The sequence below is a fragment of the Triticum urartu genome, chromosome 7 (assembly GCF_003073215.2).
Source record: "Triticum urartu cultivar G1812 chromosome 7, Tu2.1, whole genome shotgun sequence".
NCBI classification, from domain to species: domain Eukaryota; kingdom Viridiplantae; phylum Streptophyta; class Magnoliopsida; order Poales; family Poaceae; genus Triticum; species Triticum urartu.
The window spans coordinates 659859071-659878599 of record NC_053028.1 but is presented as its reverse complement, the minus strand read 5'-3'; positions in this window follow the sequence as shown (position 1 = coordinate 659878599).

The following is a 19529-nucleotide window of genomic DNA, read 5'->3' as shown; positions in this document are numbered from 1 at the left end:
AGGAGGGGGAGTAGGAGAAGGAAAGGGGGGTGGTGCCCCCTTCCCTAAACCAATTCGGCCTCCTCCCTTGTGGGGGGCGCACCAGCCCCTTGTGGGCTGGTTAGCCTCCCTCCTATGGCACATATGGCCCATATCTTTTCCCGGGGGTTCCGGTAACCCCTCCTGTACTCCGGTATGTACCCGATACACTCTGGAACCCTTCTGGTGTCCGAATACTACCTTCCAATATATCAATATTTACCTCTTGAACATTTCGAGACTTCTCGTCATGTCCGTGATTTCATCCGGGACTCCGAACAAATTTCGGTCACCAAAACACATAACTCATAATACAAATCGTCATCGAACGTTAAGCATGCAGACCCTACCGGTTCGAGAACTATGCAGACATGACCGAGACACATCTCCGGTCTATAACCAACAACGGAACCTGGATGCTCATATTGGTTCCTCCATATTCTACGAAGAACTTTACTGGTCAAACCGCAATAACAACATACATTATTCCCTTTTGTCATGGTATGTTACTTGCCCAAGATTCGATTGTCGGTATCATCATACCTAGTTCAATCTCGTTACTAGCAAGTCTCTTTACTTTTTCCGTAATGCATCATCCCGTAACTAACTCATTAGTCACATTGTTTGCAAGGCTTATAGTGATGTGCATTACCGAGAGGGCCAGAGATACCTCTCCGATACTCGGAGTGATAAATCCTAATCTTGATCTATGACAACCCAACAAACACATTTGGAGACACCTGTAGAGCATCTTTATAATCACTCAGTTACATTGTGACGTTTGATAGCACACAAGGTGTTCCTCCGGTATTCGGGAGTTGCATAATCTCATAGTCAGAGGAATATGTATAAGTCATGAAGAAAGCAATAGCAATAAAACTTAACGATCATTATGCTAAGCTAACGGATGGGTCTTGTCCATCACATCATTCTCTAATGATGTCATCCCGTTCATCAAATGACAACACATGTCTATGGTTAGGAAAAATCATCTTTGATTAACGAGCTAGTCTGGTAGAGGCTTACTAGGGACACGATGTTTTGTCTATGTATCCACACATGTATCAAGTTTCTGATTAATACAATTCTAGCATGAATAAATAAAAATTTATCATGATATAAGGAAATATAAAATAACAACTTTCTTATTGCCTCTAAGGCATATTTCCTTCAGTCTCCCACTTGCACTAGAGTCAATAATCGACGATCAAAATTTATTCCCGCTGGGATTCAATCTAGCGACGCTGCTGGCTGCGCAAGCCACTACACCATTCACTTTCGAAAGTCCAGTAGTCACAACGACACTTTCGTGTGTTTTGTGTAGGAACACGTTCGTGTGTTTTAAATGGGCTGCACTAAGAGCAGCCAATGTTGCACATGTTAGTTCTTTTTTAAATTTACACAAAATTTGTAAATTAAAATCAAAGTAATAAAATTAATTTCAGATATTTATTTGTTGTAAATTTTATATGTAAAAATAAAATAACATATTTAATAAATGTTCATGTAATGTTTTACAAAAACTAATTTATTTATATGTGCATTATATTTAAACATTCAGTAAATAAATAATATCAATTATTTACTAAATGTAAAAAACTATACCTTATGGCTTTTATTTAAATTATACAAAATTGTGAATACAAACATTTTTATTAATATTCACTTGTGATAACTTTCACTTGTGGCATATAATCATAATTTCTATATACTTGAAATAAAGTCAGATGTTGATATTTATTTAGAAAAATCTACATTTGTATAATTATGAATATTTTGGAATTTTACAAAAAATTCTTACACAACAAACTTATGAATTATAAAAATATACATATAATTATTCAAACATTTCTATAACAATAATAATTATATAATTTAGAAAATATTTGTATTATTATAAATTATACAATAGTTTTATGATCATAAATACTATATTTATATGATTTTTAAAAATAATGCGTCAGTACATTTTAAAATTATTTGAACATGTGGGGCCCACTAATCATGGAAACATATATAATGAAAGCCATCTGTTGGAAGTGGGTCCCATGTAGTGTGTGCATGCTAATCAAAAGATGGTGCTACGTCCATGAATGAGATTATCACTGTATTTGCATGCTCGTGCCAAGTTCTAAAACCAGTTCGACGTATTTTTTCAGTTCAGACACTAAAGTGAAGATCAATAACAAGTTTAAGCATCACTAGTGATTTTACCTCTGAATTATATTTACTCGAATCCCAGTAAGAGATATACTACCTCCGTATTGGTTTACCAATCCCCTAGTATTTTCTGTCATATTTTGACCATGACTTCAACTAATAAACTAAATTTATACATAGCAAAATATATATCATTGGAAACTACATTCAAATGCGAGTTCAACGGTATAATTTTTTATGACATGCATTATCATTTTGCTAGTTAAATAAATGGTTAAGTTTTTGTCCAAAATACGATGGAGACTAAAAAATGAGGATGGATGTAGTACTTTCCATCATGTTATCTGCAACATTGCATATAAGGTTTCAGACTTTCAGTTAGCAGTAATAGCCCATGAAAGATCGATGGCAATCAGGGAAGCACGAAGCAGCGGAGCTGATCGAAGCACGACATTCGAATAGAGTAGAACGCTACCATGATACACTTTCGAGACTGTCCTGTAGTCCTATACCAAATATTCCTATTATTGTAGACTTGGAACATGTCCTCCGGGTCTAGGGTGACCGATGCTGATGAAAATGCTGCACATTACACAGCCCCGGTGTGTTGCCACGAGTATTGTATTCTTTGATAGTAGATTTCGCCCGTGGAAATTCCAAAATTTTGCAAGCTTTAGTTGTAGTCAGGTATAATGATTGACTTCATGTTCGTTTGGAATGAAGCTATGGCGATGAAGAAATAACAATTGCATAGCACCTGTATGTTGCCACGGGTATGATATTATTTGGCAGATTTCACGAGTGGAAATGCTAACTTTTGCCAACTTTGGTTGTAGCCAGTTATGATCGACTTCATATTTGTTGCGTCAATGTACATACTTTGCTCACACACAAATAGCGTTACATGTTTGTTGTGTCAATGTACAGTTTAATCACACAACTATCTTTACTTCAGTACACATTTACCCATTGTTCGGGTACGTGACATGTTTGTTCATATTTGTTGCGGCTCACTTCCTGAATAGTTTATGAGAAACGAAGAAGCCGAGCGAGAAAGCAGCGACGGCGATGGCGACCACCTTCTTGTTGTTCCTTGCCTTCTCCACCATGATGTCCGCCCACTTCATGCCCGTCAGCTGCTCCAGCCCCCCCGCCACACGCTCTTTCCAGCCGCTGCACGCGGACGCGGATTTTTAGAGCACGGGCTCCTGGACACATCCTATCATCATCATCTAGTGTTGCTTTGAGATCCGTGCTACACAACTAACTTACTACATAAAAACTTTCTCTTTTTTGTTTCTTCAAAGCAAAACAACAAATGAACTTGAAACTTTCTAGGACAACAAAACATTCTTACAACAATGTGGGATAAATTTTCATATTTTTTTGTCCAAGGAAAATATAGAAAATGAGATTTTTTTTAATTAAAAAAAATCTTATTTTTAGTATTTGTGATGCACGAAAAAATCTGAAAGTTTTTTCCGACATTTTAGTAAGAATGTTTTGTTGTGCTGAAAAGTTTGAAGTTTATATGTTAAACTATATGGGAGAAACAAAAAAGAGAAAAGTAGTTGCACGAATCGCGATGCAGAATTGGATGGCTAAATAAGGAGATGTCCATGAGCCTAAGCTCCACAGGATATTTTCCCACTGCACGCCGTGGCCTTCTTCTCCAGCACCGCTTTGGCTTCCATGGCAGCGGCCGCAACCTTGGCTTTCTCTTCCTCGCTGCGCCGTCTCACGCCCGCTGCCAGGCTCTCCTGGCCAACCACCGCTTTGTCCTTCTCGCCAATGGCAACCTCCGGCTCCGGCACCGGCTTCTCGGGTGCCGCCGGAGCTGCCGCCTGGGGAGCCTCAGGCTTCACTTCTTGCTCCTTCTTCGCCTCTGGTTCTGGTGCTAGCTTTTTCTGCTCCTCCTTGTGTCTGCTGGCTTCCTCCGGTTGCTTCTGCTGTTGAGCATTCTTCGTGGCCTCGTCCATGGCCTTCTTGGACGCGTCCTCTGTTAGCCTAGTCCCGATGCCGAGTACTTTCGAGCGATGATGATACGACCGACGATGACGAACGAAGCTTGCTGACAGACTCGATGAAGTGCTTTACGCCGAGATGCACCATTGTAAGCTAGCAACACCACGTACTAGCCGAGATGCACCATTGTAAGCTAGCAACACCACGTACTAGCTTGATCGATTCCTTTGATCAACTAGTATCTAACGTACACACACAACGGCCAGCCGGCCGGAACAACACGAACGCACGCGAGACTGATGTATTGTCACAGGCTCATATCGAGCCTGTCTGAATTGTATTACTTCACAACTCACGGTACAAGTTACACGGCTGTTTGCACACATATAAATAGTAGTACCAGGCTAGCTAGCTACGAGAGGAAAACTACTCGGAAGCTAATTCCAATACTACTCGGAGACAAGCTCTAGCACTACACGGATACATGTATGCACACCAACCTGGACACGTATCATCATGGGAGGCTTTTGTCGTGTTTAATTCCAACATTCACCCCCTAAACATGACGTCGTCACGTCACTGCATCGGCTTCGATTCTTCTTAGCATCTTCAGGATCTTCTCTCGATCCAAAGCTTTAGTCAGGATGTCCGCCAGCTCATCATCAGTGCAACCGTAGTTGACATCTGTCTTATCTTCTTCCATGCAGTCCTTTATATAATGATACATTGTATTAATGTGCTTGCTCCTATCACGCCGCACTGGATCCTCGCGTAGAAACGTTGTAGACTCACTGTCAACATTGTGCACTACTTGTTCCGGATCTCGATTCATGAGATCATCGTGTAGCCATCCTAGCCACACACCTTGACACACTGCTTCATTTGAAGTCGATGTCACCACTTTCTGCTTTCGTGATAGCTAGCTTACCATGCTTTCACCAAGAAAATATGCCACGCCCGAAGTACTCTTACGGTCGTCGACAATTCCTTCCTTGTCACTACCACCGTAGCTGAGTAGTTTCACCAGCTCCTTCTTGCTCAGCTCAAGACGAGGTTCCATTGAAGCGACAATGTGATTGTAATCTTTCATTGCCACGGCTTTTAAGTACCTTTCTTGAGTATGCCTCCCAGCATAGTATGATCCCCTCCATCTTTTGATGTAACTCTATCCCGGGTAGTAGCTCAAAAGACTTAGATCATCCATCTTGAAAAGCTCTTTCATCCGAAGCTTGAACTTTGCAATCACCTCTTCATCTGCTCCAGTAATTAATAGGTCGTCGACGTAGATGCCAACTAGTAGACGGTCCCTTCCTTCACCTCTGTTGTACATTGCATGCTCTAGTGGGGCTTTCTCAAATCCAAGAGAAATCAATGTCCGATCAAGTTTGTTGTTCCACTCCCGAGGTCCTTGCCATAGCCCATACAAGATTTTGTGTGACTTCTGTACCTTGTGCTCTTCTCCCTCTTTGATGAAATCCAATGGTTGATTCACATACACATCTCCATCTATCTCGTCATTCAAAAAACGTGGAATTTACATCCATGTGATGTACTTTCCATGATTCCTGAGCCACGAGAGCGATGAGTAATCTCACCGACTCCATCTTTGCAATGGGAACGAACACTTCTTCGAAGTCCACACCTTTCTCTTGCATATACTCTTTGGCTACAAACCTCGCTTTGTGCTTCATGCATCCTTCAACATCTTTCTTGACCATAAATTCCCACTTGAGCTCCATAGCCTTTTCATTGTTGGAACGATCCACAAGCTCCCACAAATTATTTTCATGGATCGACCCCAACTCTTCTTTCATTGCATGACGCCAACACTCCTTCGTCTTTGCGTCCATAAATTCCACCGATTCCTCGATGCTTGCTGGACACTGTCGCCCAGTCCTTTTCAACTTGACCGGGTCTATCGTCCGCAGAGTATTCTCTGGATGTGGGTGTAACACCGGTTGTAGCAGAACGGGTGTAGGTGTTGGTGCCTGTTTCTTCATTGCTTTCGGAGGCGACATAGGTGCCGAAGTGATGTCATCTTGTACGTACAATTCTGCTACAACTACGAGCCACAACTGATGCTCGCTTCTAGGCTGATAGGTAGAGTACTGGACATACTTGTTGACTGGCCACCAAGTAATGCTACTGCACCCCCCGCGCATGAGATTGGCGCTGCATCATTTACACCTAGTAAACTTCCAGGTGCCACTACGTATGAACCATGATACACTTCCCCAAGTGGGTGTTTTCCTTCCTCTCGATGTTGCCCATGTTCTGGTGAAGGAAATATGCCCTACATGCAATAATAAAGTTGTTATTTATATTTCCTTATATCATGATAAATGTTTATTATTCATGCTAGAATTGTATTAACCGGAAACTTAGTACATGTGTGAATACATAGACAAACAGAATGTCACTAGTATGCCTCTACTTGACTAGCTCCTTGAATCAATGATGGTTATGTTTCCTAACCATAGACATGAGTTGTCATTTGATTAACGAGATCACATCATTAGAGAATGATGTGATTGACTTGACCCAACCGTTAGCTTAGCACGATGATCGTTTAGTTTGTTGCTATTGCTTTCTCCATAACTTATACATGTTCCTATGACTATGAGATCATGCAACTCCCGAATGTCGGAGGAACACTGTGTGTGCTACCAAACGTCACAACGTAACTGGGTGACTATAAAGGTGCTCTATAGGTGTCTCCAATGATGTTTGTTGAGTTGGCATAGATCAAGATTAGGATTTGTCACTCCGATTGTCGGAGAGGTATCTCTGGGGCCACTCGGTAATGCACATCACTATAAGCCTTGCAAGAAATATGACTAATGAGTTAGTTACGGGATGTTGCATTACGGAACGAGTAAAGAGACTTTCCTGTAACGAGATTGAACTAGATATTGAGATACCGATGATCGAATCTCGGGCAAGTAACATACCGATGACAAAGGGAACACCGTATGTTATTATGCCGTTTGACCGCTAAAGATCTTCATATAATATGTAGGAACCAATATGAGCATCCAGGTTCCGCTATTGGTGATTGACCGGAGATGAGTCTCGGTCATGTCTACATAGTTCTCGAACCCGTAGGGTCCGCACGCTTAACGTTCTGTGACGATTTGTATTATGAGTTATGTTATTTGATGACCGAAGTATGTTCGGAGTCCCGGATGAGATCGGGGACATGACGAGTAGTCTCAAAATGGTCGAGACGTAAAGATCGATATATTGGAAGGCTATATTCGGACATCGGAAAGGTTCTGAGTGATTCGGGTATTTTTCGGAGTACCGGAGAGTTACAGGAATTCGTATTGGGCCTTAATGGGCCATACGGGAAAGGAGAGAAAGGCCTCAAGGGTGCCCGCGCCATTTCCCCATGGACTGGTCTGAACTGGACTAGGCAAAGGGGGCGCCCCCTTCCTTCCTTCTCCTTTTCCCTTCCCTTTTTCCCTATTCCATGTAGGAGGTGGAATCCTACTAGGACTAGGGATTCCTGGTAGGACTCCACACTTTGGGGGCGCCCCTATGAGGGCCGGCCTCCTCCTCCTTCCATCCTTTATATACGTGGCCAGGGGGCAGCCATAGAAACAAGTTGATCATTAATCTCTTAGCCGTGTGCGGTGCCCCGCTCCATCATAATCCACCTCGGTCATATAGTAGTGAAGTTTAGGCGAAGCCCCGTTCCGGTAACATCATCATCCCCGTCATCACGCCGCCATGATGACGAAGCTCTCCCTCGACACTTTGCTGGATCGTGAGTTCATGGGACGTCACTGAGCCGAACTTGTGCAGATCGCAGAGGTGCCGTACCTTCGGTGCTAGGATTGGTCGATCGTGAAGACGTACGACTACATCAACCGCGTTGTCATAACGCTTCCACTTACGGTCTACGAGGGTACATGGACAACACTTTTCCCTCTCGTTGCTATGCATCACCATGATCTTGCGTGTGCGTAGGAAAATTTTGAAATTACTGCGTTCCCTAATAGTGGCATCCGAGCCAGGTTTATGCGTAGATGTTATATGCACGAGTAGAACACAAAGGAGTTGTGGGCGTGGGTATATACATATTGCTTGCTGTCACTAGTTCTTTCTTGATTCAACGTTATTTTTGGATGAAGCTGTCTAGACCGACATTACGCGTCCGCTTACGCGAGACTGGTTCTACCGACGTGCTTCGCACACAGGTGGTTGATGGGTGTCAGTTTCTTCAACTTTAGTTGAATCGGATTCAATGAACAAGTTTCTTTTTGAAGATCAAAAAGCAATCACTATACCGCGTTATGGTTTTTTTGATGCGTAGGTAAGAACGGTTCTTGCTCAGCCCGTAGCAGCCACGTAAAACTTGCAACAACAAAGTAGAGGACGTCTAACTTGTTTTTGCAGGGCATGTTGTGATGTGATATGGTCAAGACATGATGCTAAATTTTATTGTATGAGATGATCGTGTTTTGTAACACAGTTATCGGCAACTGGCAGGAGCCATATGGTTGTCGCTTTATTGTATGAAAGGCAATCGCCATGTAATTTCTTTACTTTATTACTAAGTGGTAGCGATAGTCGTAGAAGCAATAGTTGGCGAGATGACAACGATGCTTCAATGGAGATAAATGTGTCAAGCCGGTGACGATGGTGATCATGATGGTGCTTTGGAGATGGAGATCAAAGGCACAAGATGATGATGGCCATATCATGTCACTTATATTGATTGCATGTGATGTTTATCCTTTATGCATCCTATTTTGCTTAGTTCGGCGGTAGCATTATAAGATGATCTCTCACTAAATTTCAAGGTATAAGTGTTCTCCCTGAGTATGCACAATTGCGACAGTTTGTCGTGCCGAGACACCACGTGATGATCGGGTGTGATAAGCTCTACGTTCACATACAACGAGTGCAAGCCAGTTTTGCACATGCGGAATACTCGGGTTAAACTTGACGAGCCTAGCTTATGCAGATATGGCCTCGGAACACTGGAGACCAAAAGGTTGAGCGTGAATCATATAGTAGATATGATCAACATAGTGATGTTCACCATTGAAAATTACTCCATCTCACGTGATGGTCGGACATGGTTTAGTTGATTTGGATCACGTGATCATTTAGATGACTAGAGGGATGTCTATCTAAGTGGGAGTTCTTGAGTAATATGATTAATTAAACTTTAATTTATCATGAACTTAGTCCTGATAGTATTTGCATAACTATGTTGTAGATCAATAGTTTGCAATGTAGCTCCCCGTTTATTTTTGATATGTTCCTAGAGAAAAACTATGTTGAAAGATGATAGAAGCAATGGTGCGAACTAGGTCCGTGATCTGAGGATTATCCTCATTGCTATACAGATGAATTATGTCCTTGATGCACCGCAAGGTGACGGACCTATTGCAGGAGCAGATACAAACATTATGAACGTTTGGTAAAGCTCGGTATGATGACTACTTGATAGTTCAGTGCACCATGCTTTACGGCTTAGAACCGGAACTTCAAAAACGTTTTGAACGCCACAGAGCATATAAGATGTTCTATGAGTTGAAATTGGTATTTCATACTCATGCCCATGTCGAGAGGTAGAAGACCTCTGACAGTACTTTGCCTACAAGATGGAAGAGAATAGCTCAACTAGTGAGCATGTGCTCATATTGTCTGGGTACTACAATTGCTTGAATCAACTGGGAGTTCATCTTCCAGATAATATAGTAATTGACAAAGTTCTCTAGTCACTATCACCAAGTTACTAGAACTTAGTGATGAACTATAATATGCAAGGGATAACAAAAGTAATTCCCAAGCTCTTTGTGATGCTGAAATCGGCGAATGTAGAAATCAAGAAATAGCATCAAGTGTTGATGGTTAGCAAGACCACTAGTTTCAAGAAAAGGGCAAAGGGAAAGAAAGAGGAACTTCAAAGAAGAATAGCAAGCAATTTGCTGCTCCCATGAAGAAGCTCAAAGCTACACCCAACCCTGGAACTGAGTGCTTCCACTACAAAGGAAATGGTCACTAGAAGTGGAACTGCCCTAGATACTTGGCGGATAAGAAGGATGGCATACTGAACAAAGGTATATTGGATATACATGTTATTGATCTGTACTTTACTAGTGTTTATAGCAACCCCTCGTTATTTTATACTGGTTCAGTTGCTAAGAGTAGTAACTCGAAACGAGAGATGCAAAATAAACAGAGACTAGTTAAGGGCGAGGTGATGATGTGAGTTGGAAGTGATTCCAAGGTTGATAAGATCACCATTGCACACTCCCTTTACCTTTGGGATTAGTACTGTTGAACCTAAAATAAATGTTATTTGGTGTTTGCGTAGAGCATACTATGATTGGATCATATTTATTGCAATACGGTTATTCATTTAAGTCAAGGATAATTCTTATTCTGTTTACATGAATAAAAGCTTCTGAGGTCATACACCCAAGGTGAATGGTTTATTGAATCTCGATCGTAGTAATACACATATTCATAATATTGAAGCCAAAAGATGAAAAGTTAATAATGATAGTGCAACTTATATGTGGCACTGCCGTTTAGGTCATATTGGTGTAAAGCGCCTGAAGAAACTCCATGCTGATGGGCTTTTGGAATCACTTGATTATGAATTATATGATGCTTGCGTACCATGCCTCATGGGCAAGATGACTAAAACTATTGGGAATATCTCCGGAACAATGGAGCAATCACCCGACTTATTGGGAATAATACATATTGATGTATGCAATCCGATGAGTGTTGAGGCTCGCGGCGGGTATCGTTATTTTCTGATCTTCACAGATGATTTGAGCAGATATGGGTATATCTACTTGATGAAACATAAGTCTGAAACATTTGAAAAGTTCAAAGAATTTCAGAGTGAAGTGGAAAATCATCATAACAAGAAAATAAAGTTTCTATGATCTGATCATGGAAATGAATATTTGAGTTACGAGTTTGGTTTTCAACTAAAACAATGTGGAATAGTTTCACAAATTCATGCCACCTGGAACACCACATCATAATGGTGTGTCCGAACATCATAGCCGTACTTTATTGGATATAGTGCAATCTATGATTTCACTTACTGATTTGCAACTATCGTTTTGGGGTTATGCATTAGAGAAAGCTACATTCACGTTAAATAGGGCACCGTCTAATCCGTTGAGATGACACCATATGAACTATGGTTTGGCTAGAAACCTAGGATGTCGTTTCTTAAAGTTTGGGGTTGTGATGCTTATGTGAAAAAGTTTTAGCCTGGTAAGCTCAAACCCAAATCGGAAAAATGCGACTTCATAGGATACCCAAAAGAAACTGTTGGGTACACCATCTATCACAGATCTGAAAGGCAAGATCTTTCTTGCTAAGAGTGGATCCTTTCTAGAGAAGAAGTTTCTCTCGAAAGAAGTGAGTGGGAGGAATGTAGAACTTTATGAGGTAATTGTACCTTCTCCCGAATTGGAAAGTAGTTCATCATAAAAATTAGTTCTAGTGATTTCTACACCAATTAATGAGGAACCTAATGATGATGATTATGAAACTTCAGATCAAGTTACTACCGAACCTCGTAGGACAACCAGAGTATGGTCCTCACCAGAGTGGTACGGTAATCCTTTCTGGAAGTCATGTTACTTGACCATGATGAACCTACGAAATATGAGGAAGCGATGATGAGCCCAGATTCCGTGAAATGGCTTAAGGTCATGAAATCTGAGATGAGATCCATGTATAAATAACAACGTATGGACTTTGGTTGACTTGCCTGATGATCGGCAGGCCATAGAGAATAAATGGATCTTCAAGAAGAAGACTGACGCTGACGGTAATGTTACTGTCTACAAAGCTCGACTTGTTGCAAAAGGTTTTCGACAGGTTCAAGGAGTTGACTATGATGAGACCTTCTCACCCGTAGCGATGCTTAAGTCCGTCCGAATCATGTTAGCAATTGCCGCATTTTATGATTATAAAATTTGGCAAATGGATGTCAAAACTGCATTCCTTAATGGATATCTTAAAAAGGATTTGTATATGACGCAACCATAAGGTTTTGTCGAGCCAAAAAGGTGCTAACAAAGTGTGCAAGTTCCAGCAATCCATCTATGGACTGGTGCAAGCATCTCGGAGTTGGAATATATACTTTGATAAAGTGGTCAAAGCATATGGTTTTATACAGACTCGCGGTGAAGCCTGCATTTACAAGAAAGTGAGTGGTAGCACTACAACATTTCTGATAAGTATATGTGAATGACATATTGTTGTTCAGAAATAATGTAGAATTTTCTGGAAAGCATAAAGGAGTGTTTGAAAAGAGTTTTTCGAAGGAAGACCTCGATGAAACTACTTACATATTGAGCATCAAGATCTATAGAGATAGATCAAGACACTTGATATACTTTCAATGAGTACATACCTTGACAAGATTTTGAAGTAGTTCAAAATGGAAAAGTCAAAGAAGGAGTTCTTGACTGTGTTGCAAGGTGTGAAGTTGAGTAAAGACTCAAAACTCGACCATGGCAGAAAATAGAAAGAGAATGAAAAGTCATTCCCTATGCCTCAGTCATAGGTTCTATAAAGTATGTTATGCTGTGTACCAGACCTATTGTGTACCTCACAATAAGTTTTGCAAGAGGGTACAATAGTGATCCAAGAGTGGATCACTGGACAGCGGTCAAAAATATCCTCAGTGGAATAAGGAAATGTTTCTCTGTTATAAAGGTGACAAAGAGTTTGTCGTAAATAATTACGTCGATGCAAGCTTTGACACCGATCTGGATGAATCTAAGTCTCGATCTAGATACATATCGAAAGTAGGAGCAATTAGCTAGAGTAGCTCTATGCAAATCATTTAGAAAATTTGCAAAATACATAGGGCTCCGAATGTGGTAGATCCGTTGACTAAATTTCTCTCACAAGAAAAACATGATCACTCTTTGGGTGTTAATCACATGACGATGTGAACTAGATTATTGACTCTAGTGCAAGTGGGAGACTGAAGGAAATATGCCCTAGAGGCAATAATAAAGATGTTATTTATATTTCCTTATATCATGATAAATGTTTATTATTCATGCTAAAATTGTATTAACCGGAAACTTAGTACATGTGTGAATACATAGACAAACAGAATGTCACTAGTATGCCTCTACTTGACTAGCTCCTTGAATCAATGATGGTTATGTTTCCTAACCATAGACATGAGTTGTCATTTGATTAACGAGATCACATCATTAGAGAATGATCACTGGTAGAAAAAGGGCCTATAGTCCCGGTTCGTAAGGGCCTTTAGTCCTGGTTCCGGAACCGGGACTAAAGTGTCGGTACTAATACCTCCCCCTTTAGTCCCGGTTCAATCCAGAACCGGGACTAAAGGCCCTCCACGTGGGCAGTGCGCAGAGCCCAGTCAGGAGACCCTTTGGTCCCGGTTGGTGGCACCAACTGGGACCAATAGGCATCCACGCGTCAGCACTTCTGTGGCTGGGGTTTTTGTTTTTTTTTGAAAGGGGGGGGGGGTTGGGGGTTTTGGGGGGTTAATTTAGGTGTTTCATATATTGTGTTAGCTAGTTATAATTAATAGAGAGAAGTGTCCTCTCTTATGTCCGTGCTTGGTCGACGCTACGTACTATACATACGTATATAGAGAGGACTAGACACGCTAGCTAGCTAGTAAGCAAACGAAGGAAAGAGAAGATCGTCATGAACATATATGCATATATACAGAGAGAAGTGATATCGACCACCTCTCCTTCTCCGAGAGATTGGTCGAACAACAAGTTCTCGTATATCTATCTGACACTACCGGCTACATATATACAAAAATTATCTCTTACAAATATAATCATACGGACTCATGGTCCACATAGAATTCTCCGTCTTCAGGGATCACGTGGTCAAGAAAGAATGCCGCCAATTCCTCTTGAATTGCTCGCATGCGAGCTGGTGCTAGGAGTTCATCCCGCTTCCGAAACATCTAATTTGAAGAAGGGGGTCAATACATATATATATAAATGAATGAAACTCAACACAAATGATGGTAATAAAATAAAATTGTGAATGTTGTTATTTACGTACTTCATATTATTCGTTAGAGTACCTGCCCCGCTCACAGGTTGTGTGGCGGATGGACTTGCATATGTAGTATCCACATAAATCATTCCCTTGTTCCTGCCACAACCACTTTACAAGAAACATAGGTCAATCAAACTGATAAGCAAGAATGCTAAATGGTATTGATGAAACTAGCGCTTGAATCACTAGGAGATGCGCGGAACATGCTACTATAGTACTTACTTTTGGGTGTCTAAATTCCAGCTCCTTCGGTAGTCCCGGGACTGTTTTGGTGAATTTTCTCCAAACCCTGCCGGACAAAGAAAACAATTACTTGATATCAGGAAATGAACAAAGTTGCTGATATGGTGGATAATGATCGATTTAACTTACTTCTTGAGGATTTCAGTCATGTCCGCATACTCCTTGGGATCTTTTCGTTTAGAGTCCAAGACGGTTACTACTCCCTGCTCAAGCTTAATCTCTAGGAGAATATAGTGGAAACTGCACACACATGCATAACTCATGAATTACATTACTATAACCTTGACTAATATATAAGGGAAACCGAATACGCACAAGACAGTAACACTCACCTGAAGTTGTAAGGAAAGAGTATTATATCTTTGTTTTGATTTATTACGAACGATCGTAGCAAGCTGGCCTCGGTAGCTGCGGCATGAAGTTTAACCTGAGTTGCATCTATGAGATATGTGTTAATGAACCCAATATCACCGACTTGTCTTTTCTTCAATTCGGCGATCTTCAATCTGCATAATATAGTGAGGATGATTATAAATTCATGCAATGAAAGAGCTAAGCTATATAGAGAAACTTAATGACAGAAATAGTACTACTTACAGACAGTAGCAGGCGACCGTTGTTTTATCGAGGGCCAATTGATTGAAAAACTGATAGAACTCCTCAAATGGAACAGGCAACAGATCAATTCCAACGAGGTCATGCTCCTTTTTAACTTTCACATACAAAGTACTCCTCCCCCCAGAGTCTCTGCAGATTTTCAAGTACCAATCATGCAATCTTCACATCATCGTTGATAGAGATCTTTCATCTTTGACGAGAGGCTTCCCGTACTTGTATCTTTGTATCTGCACCTCCATGGGTTCATAATGTACTTCGTCGGGCAGGTAATCTGCAAGATTGCTATAACCGGGCACCATCCTCGGATCATTATCGACGTTGTGGCTAGGCAACTTGAGCGGGGGGCACGATTGCTTCGCTTGTTCGCCGAGCTGGGCAATTTGTTTCCCAGCTCGTCGTTCTTTCAGCCTTTGATCACTGACAGTACTTCCCGACCGCTCCGCTTCAGCAAATTCCTTTCCAATAATGCGGTCATAGTTTCCTTTCGGCGGATCATACTTTTGTGGTTTTGTCAGGGCAGCCAGAGTGCGCTTCACTTTCACCCGATCTACCTTCTCCTCCGGAGGTGGATGTTTCTTTGCTTTCACCCCTTCAAAGAAGCTCCTCACTTCTTCTCGTGCGATCTCGGCGTTCTCCTCCAGGGTCCTCTCATATGGTAACTTCTCTGGAGTCTTCAGAGAAGGACCGAGTCTGTATGTCCTCCCGCCTCTGGTTGTACTGCTAGACGCCGACCGAGCAGACGTAGCGGTTGTCTTCTTTACTTGCTTAAGAGGCGGAGGAGAAGGACTACGATGCCCCGGAGCAGCTGGAGCGGCGGCAGGTCTCTTCCGCCCTTGCTGACGAGGCGGAGAAGGAGGAGGCTGGCTGCTCGGGCGCGTCGGCGCAGGCGGAGAAGGAGGCGGAGTGCCGCCGCGCGCCGGAGAAGGAGCCGACCGAGGGCCCTGATCGTCACTTGCCGGAGGAGGAGGCGGTGGCGTCCAGTTCGGAAGGTTGATGAGCTCCTTCCGCCATAGGCGTGGAGTCTTCAGAGCAGACCCCAGCCGAGTCTCCCCTTCACCGGTAGGGTGGTCAAGCTGAAGGTCCTCAAATCTCTCCGTTATCTCATCCACCATCACCCTAGCATATCCTTCTGGAATCGGCCGGCAGTGAAAAGTTGCGCCGGGTTCAGTAGGAAAAACAGAGCCAACAGCCGCCTTGACCTTCAAATTCATCCATTGCGTCATAAGGTGGCAATTTTGAGACTCCGTTATAGCATCCACGGGATAGCTGGCAGGAGCCGTCAAGGCATGCTCCGGCTGAAGCAGCTCGGTGGAAGCCACGCTGCTTCTGCGCTGAGATGGCGGGGTAGCTTCGGGGGAGGCTTCGGCAGTACGTTTGCTGCGATTTGCTTCTCGTTCCTCTATCGCGTCTACCCTTGCTTGCAGCGCCTGCATTTGGGTTTGCTGCACTTTTTTCCTCCTCTCATGGGATTTGTAACCGCCTGCGTCTGGAAACCCAACCTTCCACGGAATGGAGCCTGGCGTGCCTCGTGTCCGTCCAGGGTGCTCAGGATTCCCGAGGGCCATTGTGAGCTCGTCGTTCTCTCTGTCTGGAAAGAACGTCCCTTCATGCGCTGCTTCGATATACTGCTTAAGCTTACTGACTGGTATGTCCGTTTGATCGTTCGTCCAAATGCACTTCCCTGTTACAGGGTCCAGTGTTCCGCCAGCCCCGAAGAACCAAGTCCGGCAACGGTCTGGCCAGTTAATTGTCTCTGGTTCGATCCCTTTATGAACCAAATCATTCTCAGTCTTGGACCACTTAGGCCGGGCTACGAGGTAGCCACCTGACCCTGTGCGATGGTGAATCTTCTTCTTCGCAGCATTTTGCTTGTTTGTCGCCGACATCTTCTTACTCTTTTCCGATGTCTTGTGGGCCACAAATGCGGGCCAGTGATCTCTGATATTCTCATATCTGCCCTTGAATTCTAGTGTCTCATTATTTTCGACAAACTTATTCAGCTCTTTCTTCCACCTCCTGAATAGTTCTGCCATCCTCTTCAGAGCAAAAGACTTGATTAATTTCTCTTTAACTGGGTTCTCTGGATTATCCTCAGGCGGTAGGGTGAAATTTGACTTCAGCTCAGTCCAAAGATCATTTTTCTGCATATCATTGACATAAGAGACCTCAGGGTCTTCTGTAGCCGGCTTAAACCATTGCTGGATGCTTATCGGGATCTTGTCCCTAACCAGAACCCCGCACTGAGCAACAAATGCGCTCTTTGTCCGGAGGGGTTCAACAGGTTGGCCGTCGGGCGCGATTGCTATGATCTCAAACTTTTCATCCGAGCTCAACTTTTTCTTCGGGCCTCGTCTCTTTACCAAAGTTGTGCTCGATCCGGAGGGCTAGAAAAAAGAACAAAGACTTAATTAATATGTGTACATACCAAAACAATGAATGCATCAATCAGCTAGTCAGCATAGGCTTAACTAATATATATACCTGGCCGGACTCGGTTCGGTCACCGGAGCCGTCATCACAGTCTCCTTCTTGCACCGGCATTGGGTCACCGGAGCCGTCCTCATGTTCTTCTTCTTGCACCGGCATTAGGTCACCGTAGCCAACTTGTTCACCCTCTCCTTCCAGACCATCGGTTTCGTTGAGAAACAACAAGATGGCATCACTTCCTTCTGCGATTATGTCCCTCAACAACGCTTCTTTTGTTACTTCGTCTAGGGCGGTGTCCATAGTTTCTACAAATATTTACAACATGGCAATTTTTATTCAAACATGATAGATGGATATATTAGTGCCAAACGTAGAACTAGCTACCTAATCATAGTAAGCTATCGGGAGGGGGTATATATCGACAACGACGACACTACATCTATGTCCCTCGACGACCCTCGTTCCCGATAAAATTAAGAGGAAGAAGAAGAAGAAGAAAAAAGAAGAGAAGAAAGAATAGAGGAGAAGACTTCCTCTTCTTCCTCTCCTCTTCTTCTTCCTCTTCTTCCCCTTCTTCCTCGCCTCTCTCATGAATGTCCGACGTTCTCGACCCCCCCTCCATGTGTCGAAGAAAAAAAAAGAAGAAAAAAAGAGGAGAAGAAAAAAGGAATAGTGGAGAAGAAATGAAAATAGAATATATTCTATTTTCTCTTCTTCTCCACTATTCCTTTCTTCTTCTCCTCTTTTTTTTCTTCTTTTTTCTTCTTCTTATTTATTTCTCCTCGTCTTCCTCTCCTCTTCTTCTTCTTATTTAGTTCTCTCGACCCCTCGTCCCTCTCTCGACCCCTCGATGACCCTCGTCCTTGATAACATATTTTTTCTCCCCTCGACACCTCTCGACCTCTCGTCCCACTCTCGACCCCTCATCATCATCTATCACCCCCCTCATTTTCTTTAGCATATATCCATGAACAAAATAGAGGAGAAGATCGAAGAAAAAAAAAGAAGTCTTCCTCTTCTTATTTTCCTTTTTCCACTCCTTCCTTTTCTTCTTCTTCTTCTTCTTCCTTCCTCCTCTTTTCTTCCTTTTCCTTATTTTACTTTTTCCTCTAAACTAACCTAAAATTGATATCTACTAATTAACAACCTAAATAAAAAAATGAATACATATATGAAAAAAAACATCATATAAAAAAACATTTTTGACATATTTAGCATATTCTGATCCATAGTTCAAAATTTTCAAATTGCATTCAAATGAAATTTGAATCGGATTCAAATACTTGTTGAAAACCTATTCTAAACCTCTCCAAAAATTCTGAAATTTTGCCATCGCCTTTGTCTTGCATCAGTACCTCACCACAATTTTTTTTTAAATTCCAAAAATGCCCAAAGCCATCTAGCATTTCATCAAACACCTTCTATATGGACAAAAAAAATTCAGAAATTCCAAAAAATTCAGAAAAGTGGACAGCGCGTTGCTGCGGCTCCACTTCTCCTCTCCTCTACTTCTCCTCTCCTTCTACTCTTGAATTCATCGGGGCCGGCGGCGACCATGGAGCAGGGGCGGAGCAAGGGCGCTCGGGCGCAAGAGTGGCACTCGAGAGGGGGGCTCACTTTGAGGGGGGCGGCGACGTCTGGAGTCCGGCGACGAGGACGGCGGGCTCGGGGCGGCACGCGGTGACGGGGACGGCAGCCTCGGGCCGGGCGGCACGCAGTGACGGCGGGGGACAAGGGGGCGGGCTCGGGGGGCACTCGGCGACGGGGACGAGGGCGGCGGGCTCAGGGATGCCGGCGACGAGGACGGCGTGGGCTCACGGAGGGCTCGGCGGCGACGAGGACGAGGAGCGGCCTGGCGGCGTCGTCGGAGGAGAGGACGAGGAGATCGATCGAACTGAATCAAGAATTTCACAAGGGTTGGCTTATATAGCCAGAGCATTGGTCCCGATTCGTGAAATCAACCGTGACCAATGCCCCCCTTTAGTCCCGGTTGGTGCCACCAACAGGGACCAAAGGCCAATTTTCAGCAGCCCAAA